Genomic DNA, 13505 nt, shown 5'->3' on the forward strand with positions numbered 1-13505 from the left:
AAGCTAAAAGTCCATTTTACCCCAAAGAGGTCGGAACTATATTGGAGAAGGATATTCGAAAAACGGAATCAAAGACCAGGCGAGTCGATAACAAAGTTCGTGGCTGCAGTCAGAGAAGCGGCCCTGCGCTGCAAATATGATAATCTCGAAATTCAAATCCGCGACAGAGTGGTTTTGGGGCTGCGAGACGAACATTTACAAAACAGGATAATCGCAAAGCCCACTGGAAACCTACAAGAAGTCTTAGACGAACTACTCACGTACGAGTCAACAGGAAGACGAGACCCCCCCCACAATAGCATGGGCAACTCAGCTGAAATTAACTTGGAGAGCCATGTGGACGGTGGGGAGGTGGATTATCAGTGGGAAGCCGACGTTGACGAAATCGCCCGAAGGTTCGTGAAGATGGCGGTGAGACCCCCACGCACAGATGGTCCCGACCACGGAAGAAGACAGCAACCTCCGTTACAACAAAGATCCCTGAGGGACAGCCAGACCAGACCACGCGACCCAGAAGCAAGATGCGGGAGCTGTGGTGGCAACCACCCCCGAACAACCTGCCGATTCCGCACCGCTAAATGCAGGACGTGCGGAAAAATGGGCCACATCCAGGCCATTTGCCGTAGCCGACCGCGCGACAACCGTCTCCACGAAATCGACGCATGGCCCGAAGGTAAGGTAACCCCCCATTGTAGTGGCAGAGAGACCCCCAAACCTAAGGCACGCACTTCCCACCGCGGGGAGGGGGTGGGAGTCAACCATGTAGGGAACCCCAGGATCAACCACATACTGAGGCCTAAATTAAAAATAGAAGTCCAACTGCAGGGCATCCCCGGCAAGATGGAAGTAGATTCGGGGGCCTCAGTATCAATAATATCGAGCGATACCCTAAAATTCTTAGAAAACAAAAGCGGCCGTAGAATTCCCCTAAAACCGACCCGAATTCAGTTAGCAGATTTCCAAAAAACCCCTATAAAAATAAAAGGCAAGGCCACAGTCAAAGTTAAGTACAAAGGGTTCAGAGGCCCTTTAGATCTTTTGGTCACCGAAGGCCAGAGAACCAGCTTAGTAGGCCTCAATTGGTTCTTGGCCCTCGGAATCTGGGTAGGGGGAATTAATACTTTACACAGTAAGACCCTCAAATCTGTCTGCGATGATTTCGCAGACGTATTTGACGGGTCGTTAGGTAGATACAAAGGACCCCCCATTAATTTTAATTTAGATCCAGCAGTTAAGCCCATCAGGCTTAAGGCCCGGAGGGTGCCTTTCGCCCTTAAACAAAAAATCGAGGCCGAACTAGATAAGCTAGTAGGCCAGGGCGTGCTGGAACCTGTAGAAGGAGGCCTCTGGGAGACACCAATCGTCACACCCCTTAAACCAAACAGGGATGTGAGGATTTGTGCCGACTATAAGGCCACTCTAAACTTAGCAATGAAAAAACATGCTTACCCGGTTCCGACGGTGGAGCAGGTCCTCGCGACGATCCAGGACGGCGCCATCTTTGCCAAGCTTGACTTGGCGCAGGCGTATTTGCAACTTACTGTGTCTAAGGAAGCCGCCGAGGCTCAAACGATAGTTACCCACAAGGGGGCGTTCCGAGTTCACAGACTTCAATTCGGCATTGCAGCAGCTCCAGGCATCTTCCAAGAGGTGATGGAGAAGACCTTAAAGGGCATACCAGGTGTATGCCCTTACTTCGATGATGTCCTAATCGCTGGAAAAACTGAGGAAATCTTAGCTGACAGGCTGGAACAGGTACTGGGGAAATTTAGAGCTGCGGGGCTTAAGTTAAAAAGGGAAAAATGTTTTATAGGTGTAAAATCCACTGAATTTTTAGGATTCAGAGTGGATGCTCAGGGCATACACCCCACAGAAGGAAAAATTAAAGCAATTAAATTAGCACCAGAACCCAAGAATAAGGCGGAATTACAAGCTTTCCTTGGATTAATAAATTTCTATCACGCTTTCTTGCCTCATAAAGCAGCTATTGCTGAACCTTTACACAGGCTGTTAGATAGAAAGACCCCTTGGCAGTGGCAAGAAAAACACAAAATCAGCTTCCAAACTTTGAAGGACATATTGTCTAGCCAGTCCACGGTTACTCACTTTATTGAAAACAAGCCAATCTATCTAGCATGTGACACCTCACCTTATGGAGTGGGGGCAGTCATAAGCCACATGGATGACCAGGGACAACAGAGGCCAATCGCATACTATTCCAGAACCCTAACCAAAGCTGAACGGAATTATGCACAAATTGACAGAGAAGCATTAGCCATAGTGGCTGGTGTTAAAAAATTCCATGATTACCTTTATGGTAGGGAATTCACGATATACACAGACCATAAACCCCTGCTAGGCTTGTTCACCACAGACAAACAGACACCCCAAATCATGTCCCCTAGGATGCTAAGATGGTCTATTTTCTTGTCAGCATACACATTCTCCATTAAACATAGGCCTGGGAAGGAGATGGGTCATGCTGATGCCCTCAGTAGATTACCTCTAGCAGATACTGGGCCTGACCCAGCAACTGTGGGGCAAATCCTGTCCTTACATGAAATCACTGAATGCCCATTGACAGCTAATGACATTGCAGCAGCCACTAAGAAAGACCACATCCTTAGCAGAATTGCAGCGTGGGTACAAGGTGGTTGGCCTAATAAAAATCCTGACCCCAATTTCACGCCTTACTTCAGGAGGAAGGACGAATTGTCATCACACCAGGGATGCATACTGTGGGGAAATAGGGTTGTTATTCCAGAAGGTCATAGGAACGCAGTTATTGAGGAACTGCATGAAGGGCACCCTGGGATTGTTCGTATGAAAGCTCTGGCCAGGAGTCATTTGTGGTGGCCTGGGTTAGACACGGCAATTGAAGAAAGAATAGCTGGGTGTTATCAGTGTCAGCGGTCTAGGCCTGAACAATCACACAAACCGGTACACAAGTGGGAGGTGGCTAGAAATCCATGGTCCCGCATTCATATTGATTTCGCAGGTCCCTTCCAGGGTCTTACATTCCTGGTAGTTGTGGATAGTTACTCCTGGTGGTTGGAGGTCGTGCCTGTCAAGTCCATGACTTCCGCCAAAACAATACAGGTTTTGAGGGGACTCTTTGCCACCCATGGGTTACCTGACGTAATTGTCTCTGACAATGGGCCCCAATTCACGTCTACTGAATTTCAGGATTTCCTCAAGGCCAATTGGATTAGGCATGCGACGTCGGCACCCTTCCACCCCTCCTCCAACGGATTGGCTGAACGAAACGTCAGAACAACAAAAGACGCATTGAAAAGAATCATCCATGGCAATTGGCACCAGAGACTGGCTCAGTTCCTGTTGGCCCAACATACAACACCCTGCACGGCTACAGGAAAAAGTCCAGCTAAAATGAGGTGGGGCAGACGTTTAACCACCAAATTAGATAGACTACACCCTGACAGACTACCAGCGGAACCGGAACTGGACAGTCCGACCAGGTCTCTCAATATCGGAGACTTAGTATGGGCCAGGAACTATGGACAGGGGGATAAATGGTCACAAGGGGTAGTTATTGACAAAACTGGGCCGTTATCGTACATTATAGAGGGGGAAGGGGATCGGCTGATTAGGAGACACATCGATCAGTTAAGGAAAAGGTCTCCTGAAATCGTGCAGGCCAATAAGAATAGGAATGTTACAACTCACAACAATATGAACAGACTTGACCAGTCAAGAGCAGCACCAGGCGGGGAGGGGGTTGGAATACAAACCAGTGATGGAGAATCATCCCCTCAGAGTAGCGCTACATCAATGCCCGGGCCACTCATAGTATCCCAACAACCCACAAGTGCTGCCTCAATAGATACACCAGTACAAACTGCTGGGCCCGAAGGGGAAACAAATAACAAAGCCGTTAGCACATCTGCTGAAAACACATCTGGCAGATACCCAGCCAGGGTTCATAAGCCTCCTAGTTACTTGAAGGACTATGTCAAATAATAACATTTATCTGGGGGGGAAGGGGTGTTGTGTCAGTAGTTAAAGGGGAGTGGTTTTCCTTAGGCGGGAAAACCTGGCACTGGGATTGGATGTTGCATTCTCGGCGGGAGATTCCTGGCCGGGGATTGGTTATTGTTTAAGTTGTCTTGGCATATAAATATGGGGTTTAACGGCCACCGAGTCAGTTGACCATTGTGAATTCAATAAACGTTCTTTGTGTAAACCTCGCTGTCAACGCTCGTTATTTCGAACATAACATTGAGGCTCCTCTTTAGTCTTCAAAGGCAGTCCCAAGTACAGCATATTACAGCATTCCACCCAAGTGGTGATGAAGGCACAAGTCAGCATTGCAAAATCATCTTCTCCTAAGTAAGGCTGCAATTGTCCAGCATTATTCATGAGTCCAGGAAAATTCCCACTACCACCTCATCAAGAAATACAGCTGGAGATTTTGAGAATTCACAATGAACCAGCAATAATTCTCCCTCAGCCTGTTCTGCCCCACCTAGATCCTCGTAGCCACAAAACACAAAACAGTAGCATTGTACACTCGGGTGTCATCAGCCTATTGATGAGATCTGAAGCCAAAACCTTCAGATGACCTCTCATAGGAGCTTCACATAGATGTTACAGAGGACCAAACTTTACACTGCATTACACTCAGCCGACCTCTTATTTCCACCCAGCTCCAAACACTGATTGGACTTGTCTACTGAGGGAGAAGCAGAACCATTCAACTCAGTGCTCCTATCTTCCAACTCCTGTAGGCAGTCTAGAAGGACATCATGGTTGATGATTGTGAAGACTGCTGAAGTAGATCTAGGAGAGTTGCGACTCTCTATCCCGGGGTAGGCAACCTTGGCTCTTTTATGACTCGTGGACTTCAACTCCCAGAATTCCTGAGCCAACCATCATGGCTGGCTCAGGAATTCTGGGAGTTGAAGTCCACGAGTCATAAAAGAGCCAAGATTGCCTACCCCTGCTCTATCCAGTCCATGATACAAGTCATCAATTAATGTTGTCTCAGTATTGTGCCCGGGTCTGAATCCCAACTAGAAAAGATCCAGGTAATTCCCTTCTTCTAAGGGACTCTGTAGATGAACTCTGACCAGGCTGATACATATCAAACATAGGTGGACTCAGGGGGGACCTTCTGAAGGGGAAGTCCACCCTGGCCCTCTTGTTGGTTATTGACATCAACTCATCATGCAGTAAGGTATTGATTACCTCCTAGATCCAATTGGTCACCATTCTGGACCACCTAAAAAGTCAGGGAGGGGCCAACGATCAAGGTCATGAGTAACCAACCATGAGGGCACCCTACCTACTCCGTAAGCCAGAAACCTATCCCAGATAACAAAGCCTGATGTTGCTGAGTCATCAGAAAGGACTGCACCCATGCAGAATCAATTATTTATTTATTTAGTTATTTATTTAAAAGATTTATATAGCCTTCCATCTTATACGACATAATCCTGGGTGTCTGGCAACCAATAGAAACATAAAAAACAAACGCAGAAATCCCTCAGTGCCCTCAACTGCCCCACATCCATACAATACCTTTGTAGGCTCTGGTCTGACACTACCCCAGTTTTGGAGAAATTTTGGAAAAAAGAAAGGGGAAGGAAAGGGGAAGGGAAGGGGAAGAGGAAGGGAAGGGGAAAGGAAGGGGAAGGGAAGGGAAGGGAAGGGAAGGGAAAGGAAACGAAAGGAAACGAAAGGAAACGAAAGGAAACGAAAGGAAAGGAAAGGAAAGGAAAGGAGGGGAGGGGAGGGGAGGGGAAAGGAAAGGAAAGGAAAGGACCCAAGTTATAAACTCATCATAAAAGGTAAAGGTAAAGGTTCCCTCGCACATGCGTGCTAGTCGTTTCCGACTCTAGGGGCCGGTGCTCATCTCCATTTCAAAGCCGAAGAGCCAGCGCTTGTCCGAGGACATCTCCGTGGTCATGTGGCTGGCATGACTAGATGCCAAAGGCGCACGGAGCGCTGTTACCTTCCCACCGTAGTGGTCCCTATTTTTCTACTTGCATTTTTACGTGCTTTCGAACTGCTAGGTTGGCAGAAGGTGGGATAAGTAACAGGCGCTCACTCTGTTACGCAGCACTTGGGATTCGACCCGCCAAACTGCCGACCTTCTGATCGACAAGCTCAGCGTCCTAACCCACTGAGCCACCGTGTCCCTTATAAACTCATCATAATGCACATCATTTCTTTGCTTTATTAGCCTTAGCATAGAAAGTAGGACACTTCTTAATTGACAGGTGTTTCCTGGACAGCTCCTAGATCCCTTGTCTGCATTTGGCAGCCAATAGTTCAGGAAGTTGGTCTGGACACCCTTCTTATCATGTCCTTCATGCAAATCGGAGGTTACAAGTCTTTGTTTCCTCATCAGGTGAAACTGGGGACTGGCAAGTTGAAGGATGACGAAAGAAATGCCCTCCTCAAGTTGCATTCCATTAAGTAATATGTTCGGCTGATTCTTCTCTCCCTCTCTCCGCCTCAGGCTCTTCGGCTGACTCAACACCGTAAAACCAAAAACAAAATTACGATAAGGGGGGAAAACCTTGGTTCCCAATTTCCTGATAGGACTTCTTCCTGAATTTTGAAAGATGGCTCCTTCCTACCTACTTTGTGGGCACTCCGTTTCCACCTCTTACACCACGTCCCTGAATCACCTCGACTTGGATCAGTTTCTTAGACCTGAACCCCTAGACCAGGGGTAGGCAACCTTGGCTCTTTTATGACTTGTGGACTTCAACTCCCAGAATTCCTGAGCCAGCATGGCTCGGCATGGAAACCTCTCCCTTCCCCTCAGCATGGCTGGCTCAGGAATTCTGGGAGTTGAAGTCCACGAGTCATAAAAGAGCCAAGGTTGCCTACCCCTGTACTTCCTAATTCCACATTAAAGATAGTCCTGGACTTAGAGCCATTCATTTTGGGACTGTTCAAAGTTACCATGGCCCTGGAAAAAGTGACTTATGACCGTTTTTCACACTTACAACCATTGTAGCCTCCTCAGGATCATGTGATCAAAATTTAGGTGCTTGGCAACTGGCATGTACCTACGACAGTTGCAGTGTCTTGGGGGGTCACATAATCACCATTTGGAACCTTCCCAGCTGGTTTCCGACAAGCAAAGTCAATGGGGGGGGAGCCAGATTTGCTTTACAGCTCCATGATTCACTTAACAACTGCAATGATTAGCTTAACAACCATGGCCAAAAAGATTGTAAAATAGAGGGAAACTCACCATGCCCTACCTAGCAATGAAAATTTGGGGCTCCATTGTGCTTGTAAGTGGAGGATTATCTGTACTGCCCTGACTAAAATTTGGCCATTTCATTCTACCAATGCATTTTCCTCCTCTGAGAAGTACAGGTAGTCCCTGATTTACAACCATTTGTTTCATGACCGTTCGAAGTTATAACAGCACTGAAAAAAGTGATTTACAACCAGTCCTTGCACAACCGGCATGTACTTATGATGGTTGTGGCGTCCTGGGGTCTTGAGACGGTCAATTGCAACCTTCTTAATGAGCTTCAGAGAAGGAAAGTCAATGGGGGAAGACACATTGTCTTAACGACTGCATGATTCACTTAACAACTGTGGCAAAAAAAAAAGATTGTAAAATTGCAAGTCATTTAACAAACTGGCTTGCTTAGAAACAGAAATTCTGGTTCCGATTGTGGTTGTAAGTTTATTTATTTTTATTTATTTATTATGGGACTTATATGCCGCCCTATCTCCCAGAGGACTCAGGGCGGCTAACAACAATAAAAAACCAGCAGTACAAAAGTTAAGAAAAAATTAAATAACAGCCCCAAATATTAATTACACAGTTAAAATTAAAACTTTTAAAAACCCATCATCAATCCAGGTCAGCCTGATGGAAAAAGAACGTCTTGAGGTCGCGGTGAAAGGACCGGAGGTCCGGGGCCATCCGAAGCTCAAGGGGGAGTTGATTCCAAAGGGCTGGCGCTCCCACAGAGAAGGCCCTCCCCCTGGGGGTCGCCAGCCGACATTGTCTGGCCGACGGCACCCTGAGGAGGCCCTCTCTGTGGGAGCGCACTGGGCGATGGGAAGTCGTCCCCGGCAGCAGACGGTCCTGCAGATATCCCGGGCCTAAGCCATGTAGGGCTTTAAAGGTAAGTACCAGCACCTTAAATCTCGCCCGGAAGACAACTGGTAGCCAATGCAGCTCACACAGGAGGGGTGTAATATGGGAGTATCGGGATGCTCCCATCACTACCCGCGCGGCCGCATTCTGCACCAGCTGGAGCCTCCGGGTGGTCTTCAAGGGCAGCCCCATGTAGAGAGCATTGCAGTAATCTATCCGAGAGGTAACGAGTGCATGAGTGACCGTACGTAGGGCATCTCGGTCCAGATAGTTGAGAACCACCTATACTTCTTTTGCTGGATCTTGTCTCCAGGTCAACGTGAGAATGCAGCCAAACAGCAGATAGCCAACTTGACCTGATCATAAAAACATAAGCCAAGTGAGATCCTGTTAATACAAGGGAAAAATCAAAGATATAACTACATATTGGGCAAGACCTGGCTCAAAAACAGCAACTGTGTGAGGGGCCTTGGAGTCCTAGTGGACAATCACTTGACTATGAGCCAACAGTGTGCAGCAGCAGCAACCCAAAAAGCTAATATAATCCTGGGTTGTATAAATAGAGGCATAGAATCAAGATTACACAAGATATTAGTACCGCTTTATAAAACCATAGTGCAGGGGTAGGCAACCTTGGGTCTTTTATGAGCTCTACTGGTTCAGGAATTCTGGGAGTTGAAGTCCACGAGTCATAAAAGACCCAAGGTTGCCTACCCCTGCCCTAGTGACACTACACTTGGAATACTGCAACCGATTTTGATCACCATATTACAAAAAAAAAGATGTTGAGAGTTTGGAAAAAAAATCAGAAAAGAGCAACTAAGATGATCAAAGGCTGGAGACTAAAACATATGAAGAACGGCTGCAGGACTTGGGCTTGGCTAGTAGTCTAAAGAAAAGAAGAAATAGGGGAGACATGATAGCAGTATTCCAGTATTTGAAGGGCTGCCACAAAAAAGAGGGGGCCAGGTTGTTCATCAAAGCACCAGAGGGCAGGACAAGAAACAATGGTTGGAAATTGATCAAAGAGAGAAGCAACCTGGAATTTATTTATTTATTTATTTATTCATTCAGGGTGGTGAACAGGGCAATACATGTTAAAAACAATACATGTTAAAAACAAGAATACAAAAGTTAAAAAAGATTAAACAAGATGCCCCAAAACTATATAACAATAAGTTAAGTTAAAATACATAAAAAACAATAAAACCCAAACCCATCACCCATCAGGCCAGGCCGGCTTGTTCGAACAGGTAAGTCTTTAGATCGCGCCGGAAGGAGCGAAGGTCGGGCGCCATCCGGAGCTCAACCGGAAGATGGTTCCATAAATCCGGCGCACCCACAGAGAACGCCCTCCCCCTGGGGGGGCCACCAGTCGACATTCTTTGACCGGTGGCACCCTGAGGAGGCCCTCTCTGTGGGAGCGCACTGGGCGGAGGGAAGTTGATGCCGGCCGCAGGTGCTCCTTAAGGAGAAACTTCCTGACAGTGAGGACAATTAACCCGTGGAATAGCTTGCCTCCAAAAATCGTGGGCGCTCCATCACTGGAGATTTTTTAAAAAGAGGCCATACGGTCACTTGTCTGAGATGGTATAGCTTCTCCTGCTTGAGCAGGGGGCTGGACTAGAGGACCTCCAAGGTCCCTTCCAGCTCTATTCTATTCTGTCTCAGCCTAGAACCATAAGGTGAAGGAAAAACACCAAACCATTTCTGTGTTGCAAGAAAACGTGGATATTCCCATTGTGAGGAGACAAGCTACACTTCTGGGATCTTTGCCTGTCCTGAAGCAATGGAGGAAGAGTCACCATTTGATCATGGACATCGGGGAAGGGGAGGAAAAAGCGTACGATGTAGGTCAAAGCTTGTCTGTCTACCTGCCCTGTCACAACCGGTTCTCCTGAAATTGACTGTGTTTATAGTGAGGACAAAGCCATGTCCAGAAACATAACAGAGTGAACCTGCTCAGTAATGATGTATGCCGATTGGTGTACATTCAAAGTGACAATAAAGTTATCATCATCAACCACCCAAAGTGACTTAGTTCAAAGGCATATTTCTATTTACCGGAAAGGGAAGAGCCGGCAGAGGCAGGATTCCTTCCTCAGAAGGAGTCTATTGGGAAATTATAAAGAGAAAAGTCCGTAGAATTACATTCTCCAACATGGAGCTCTAGGGCCCTTGGTGCTCTCTGAGTTTGGTTGTTTTCTTGCGGATGTTTCATTACCAAACTAGGTAAGATCATCAGTCCTGCCTGTAATATTGACGATGTTACTTCGTTGGGTCATGAAATGTCTGCAAGAAAACAACCAAGCTCAGAGAGCATCAAGGACCCCTCAGTTCAACCCCGAGCTACAAATGTTCTATTCTACTGAAACTGTTTATCTATTATGACCCCTGCTTTGGGTGGGGAATGGCAAACCATGATCATAAAGTGGGGAAGGTTAAAATTAAAATTGTAAGTCTGTAGGACGGGAAATCCTGACCGTATCATTAGACAAGGGAACTTAGGAAAAAGCGACTGGAGGATAATCATATTAACTATATTTAATTTGAATTAAGCTTAAAGATAAGTACACGTAGTCCTTGACTTACAGCCGTTCATTTAGCGACTGTTCAAAATTACAGCAACATTGAAAAAAGTAACTTACCGCTGGCCCTCACACTTGTAACCATTGCAGTGTCTTGTAGTCCAAAATTCGGACACTTAGCAACTGACATATTGTTATGACAATTATAGCGCCCTGGGGTCATGTGATCTCCGCTTGCAGCCGTCCCAGTCTATGGGTGCAGGGGAAGTTGGATTCACTTAACAACCGTATGCTTCACTTAACATCTGGATGATTCACTTAACAGCTATGGCAAAAGGGTTTTAAAATCAGATGTAACTTACTTAACAACCACCTTGCTTAACAACGGTAATTCCGAATCCCAGTTGTGGGCTGTAATTACAGTTGACTGGTTGTAATACGAAATATACGTACAGTGGTTGCTCAGACAGAAACTCCCACCTCTTTTCCTTGATTTCCTGACAGCTCAAACCTCATTCTTGAAGTCTCCAAAAGCTGAAAATAATCCAGTCTGTGAACCCAAATGGATCAGGGAATAATTCCCGGGATTTTTATTCCATCCGGGGAGAAAGTGAGGTGGATTGTAGGGTTATTAGTTATTGTATGCATCTTTATTCCTTTATTTTCCTTACAAGCCAGAATTGCAGATAACATCGAACAAAGCCGTGAAAAGATTTTGTTTTGTTTTTTTACTGATCCAAATACTTTAGGAAACCCCCAAACATCACTGTGCACGATCTAATATTTTTTTGTTTTAAATCATTCTGGGGAACTGGCAACCCAGCATGACTTGACACTATTTTGGGGTTGTTTCTGAAAAGGAAGTAAGGATTTTTAAATATATAACACAGGAAGAATGGTAAATGGACTCCTAGAACCACTGAACAATAGCTGATGAAGAGTTAGCTGGAAAGCCAATGTTGGTTATTTTTGAGACTTCTATGCTCTTAAGAGTAGCCTTCCCCTCAGCAGGACACAGAAAAGTGTGACCACACACTCTAGGTGGTTTTGCACCACATTTCTCTTCGCCAGTTCAGAGGGAAATGCCCAGGCAGCCTTCTAACAAAATAAAGAAAGTTAGAGATCGTAGTTGCTAGTGGAAGTAACCACGTTAGATTAAAACAGGGGAGCGGACAGATTTTGAATTAAAGGAAAATAGTCCACCCCTTTCTACAGTGTTGGTAGCAAGCCCCTATATATCTCTGAAAGGAAAACAGCCTAGAGGTTACATCCAGACCTGGATCCCAAGAAGACCAGGAAAGGGAAGATGAACAGATTATTTCCTTGCTTAGAAAGGCAGCTTCAGCTAAGATGATTTCCTAAGAATTGTGTAACTCTTACTTGCTCACTCATCCCTCCCTTGCATACGCATACTAGCTAGGAGTCTGTAGCCTTTTTGACCTGGTTCTCTTTCCTTTCCTTCGCTGTAATTCACCCTCCTTTGCTGGTAATTCCACCCGCCCCAGTAACAAGCTGGGTGGTGACCTTATTGCATGCCCACACACACGCACACACACACACACACACACACACACACACATACATACAGAAACAGAGGCACACATATAAAAAGAAGCTAGGATGCTTCTACCATCATCTCTGTCTACCTTGTCCATCAGGACAGAAAGAGACATCCACCAGACAGGTGAGCCTTCCAATGGCGGGGTTTCAAATGAGAAAAGATGGGCTAGGAACCTGGATGAGTTGAGCGACTGAGGCTGTGAGAATTATTGCTTTATTTTGTGATAGATCATGGATGACCCCGTTTCCAGTGGGGAAGATTTTGGATTTCTGGCTATTTTTTTTTAGTAGTGCTCAAGGCATTTTGCACACAGGAATGCTCCAACACTGGAGGTTTTTAAGAAGAGTTTGGACAACTATTTGTCTGGAATGGCATAGGGTTTCCTGCCTGAACATGGGGTTGGACTAGAAGACCTCCAAGGTCCCTTCTGACTCTGTTATTCTATGTTTTACTAGGGATCAGTCCAAGGACCCATAGCCTCTATCTTAGAATGAAATAGAGATATAAGAGCCAGTTTGGTGTAGTGGTTAAGGTGCTGACCTACAAACTAGGAGACTGGGAATTCTAGTCCTGCCTTAGACATGAAAACCAACTAGGTGACTTTGAGCCAGTCACTCTCTCTCTCTCTCTCAGTCCAACCCACCTCACAGGGTTGTTGTTATGGGGAAAATAGGAGGAGGAAGGAATATTAGAAATGTTTGCTGCCTTGACTTTATTTATTTATGTCCCACGTCTATTCTTCTTACAAATAACACAAGTAGTAAATAAATAGGATAAAAGTTAAAGAAATAAACATATCAAACCCTCCTTGATGTGTAGAAATAAAGCATGAAAGTAAGTATATAATAAATAAACAAATAAATTGTATCAAATTCTCTTTGGTGTACAGAAATAACAAAGTAACAGAACAGAATAACAGAGTTGGAAGGGACCTTGGAGGTCATCTAGTCCAACCCCCTGCACGAGCAGGAGATGCTATATCATTTCAGATAAATGGCCATCCAATCTCTTTTTAAAAACCTCCAGGGATGGAGCATCCACCACTTCTGAAGGCAAGCCGTTCCACTGATTAATGGTTCTCACCCTTAGGAAATTTCTCCTTAATTCTAGGTTGTTTCTCTCCTTGAGTAGTTTCCATCCATTGGTTCTTGTCTTGCCTTCTGGCGCTTTGGAAAATAGTTTGCCTCATCTTTGTGGCAGCCCCTCAAATACTGGAACACTGCTATCAAATAAGGCATGAAAGCAATCTCATTTTTCCTGTGGCTTATTCTGAACATAAAAATGTTGAGAGCACAAGGATGCCAAACAGAGAAGCTTT

The sequence above is a fragment of the Vipera berus genome (assembly GCF_964194415.1).
Source record: "Vipera berus genome assembly, chromosome: W".
Taxonomy (NCBI): domain Eukaryota; kingdom Metazoa; phylum Chordata; class Lepidosauria; order Squamata; family Viperidae; genus Vipera; species Vipera berus.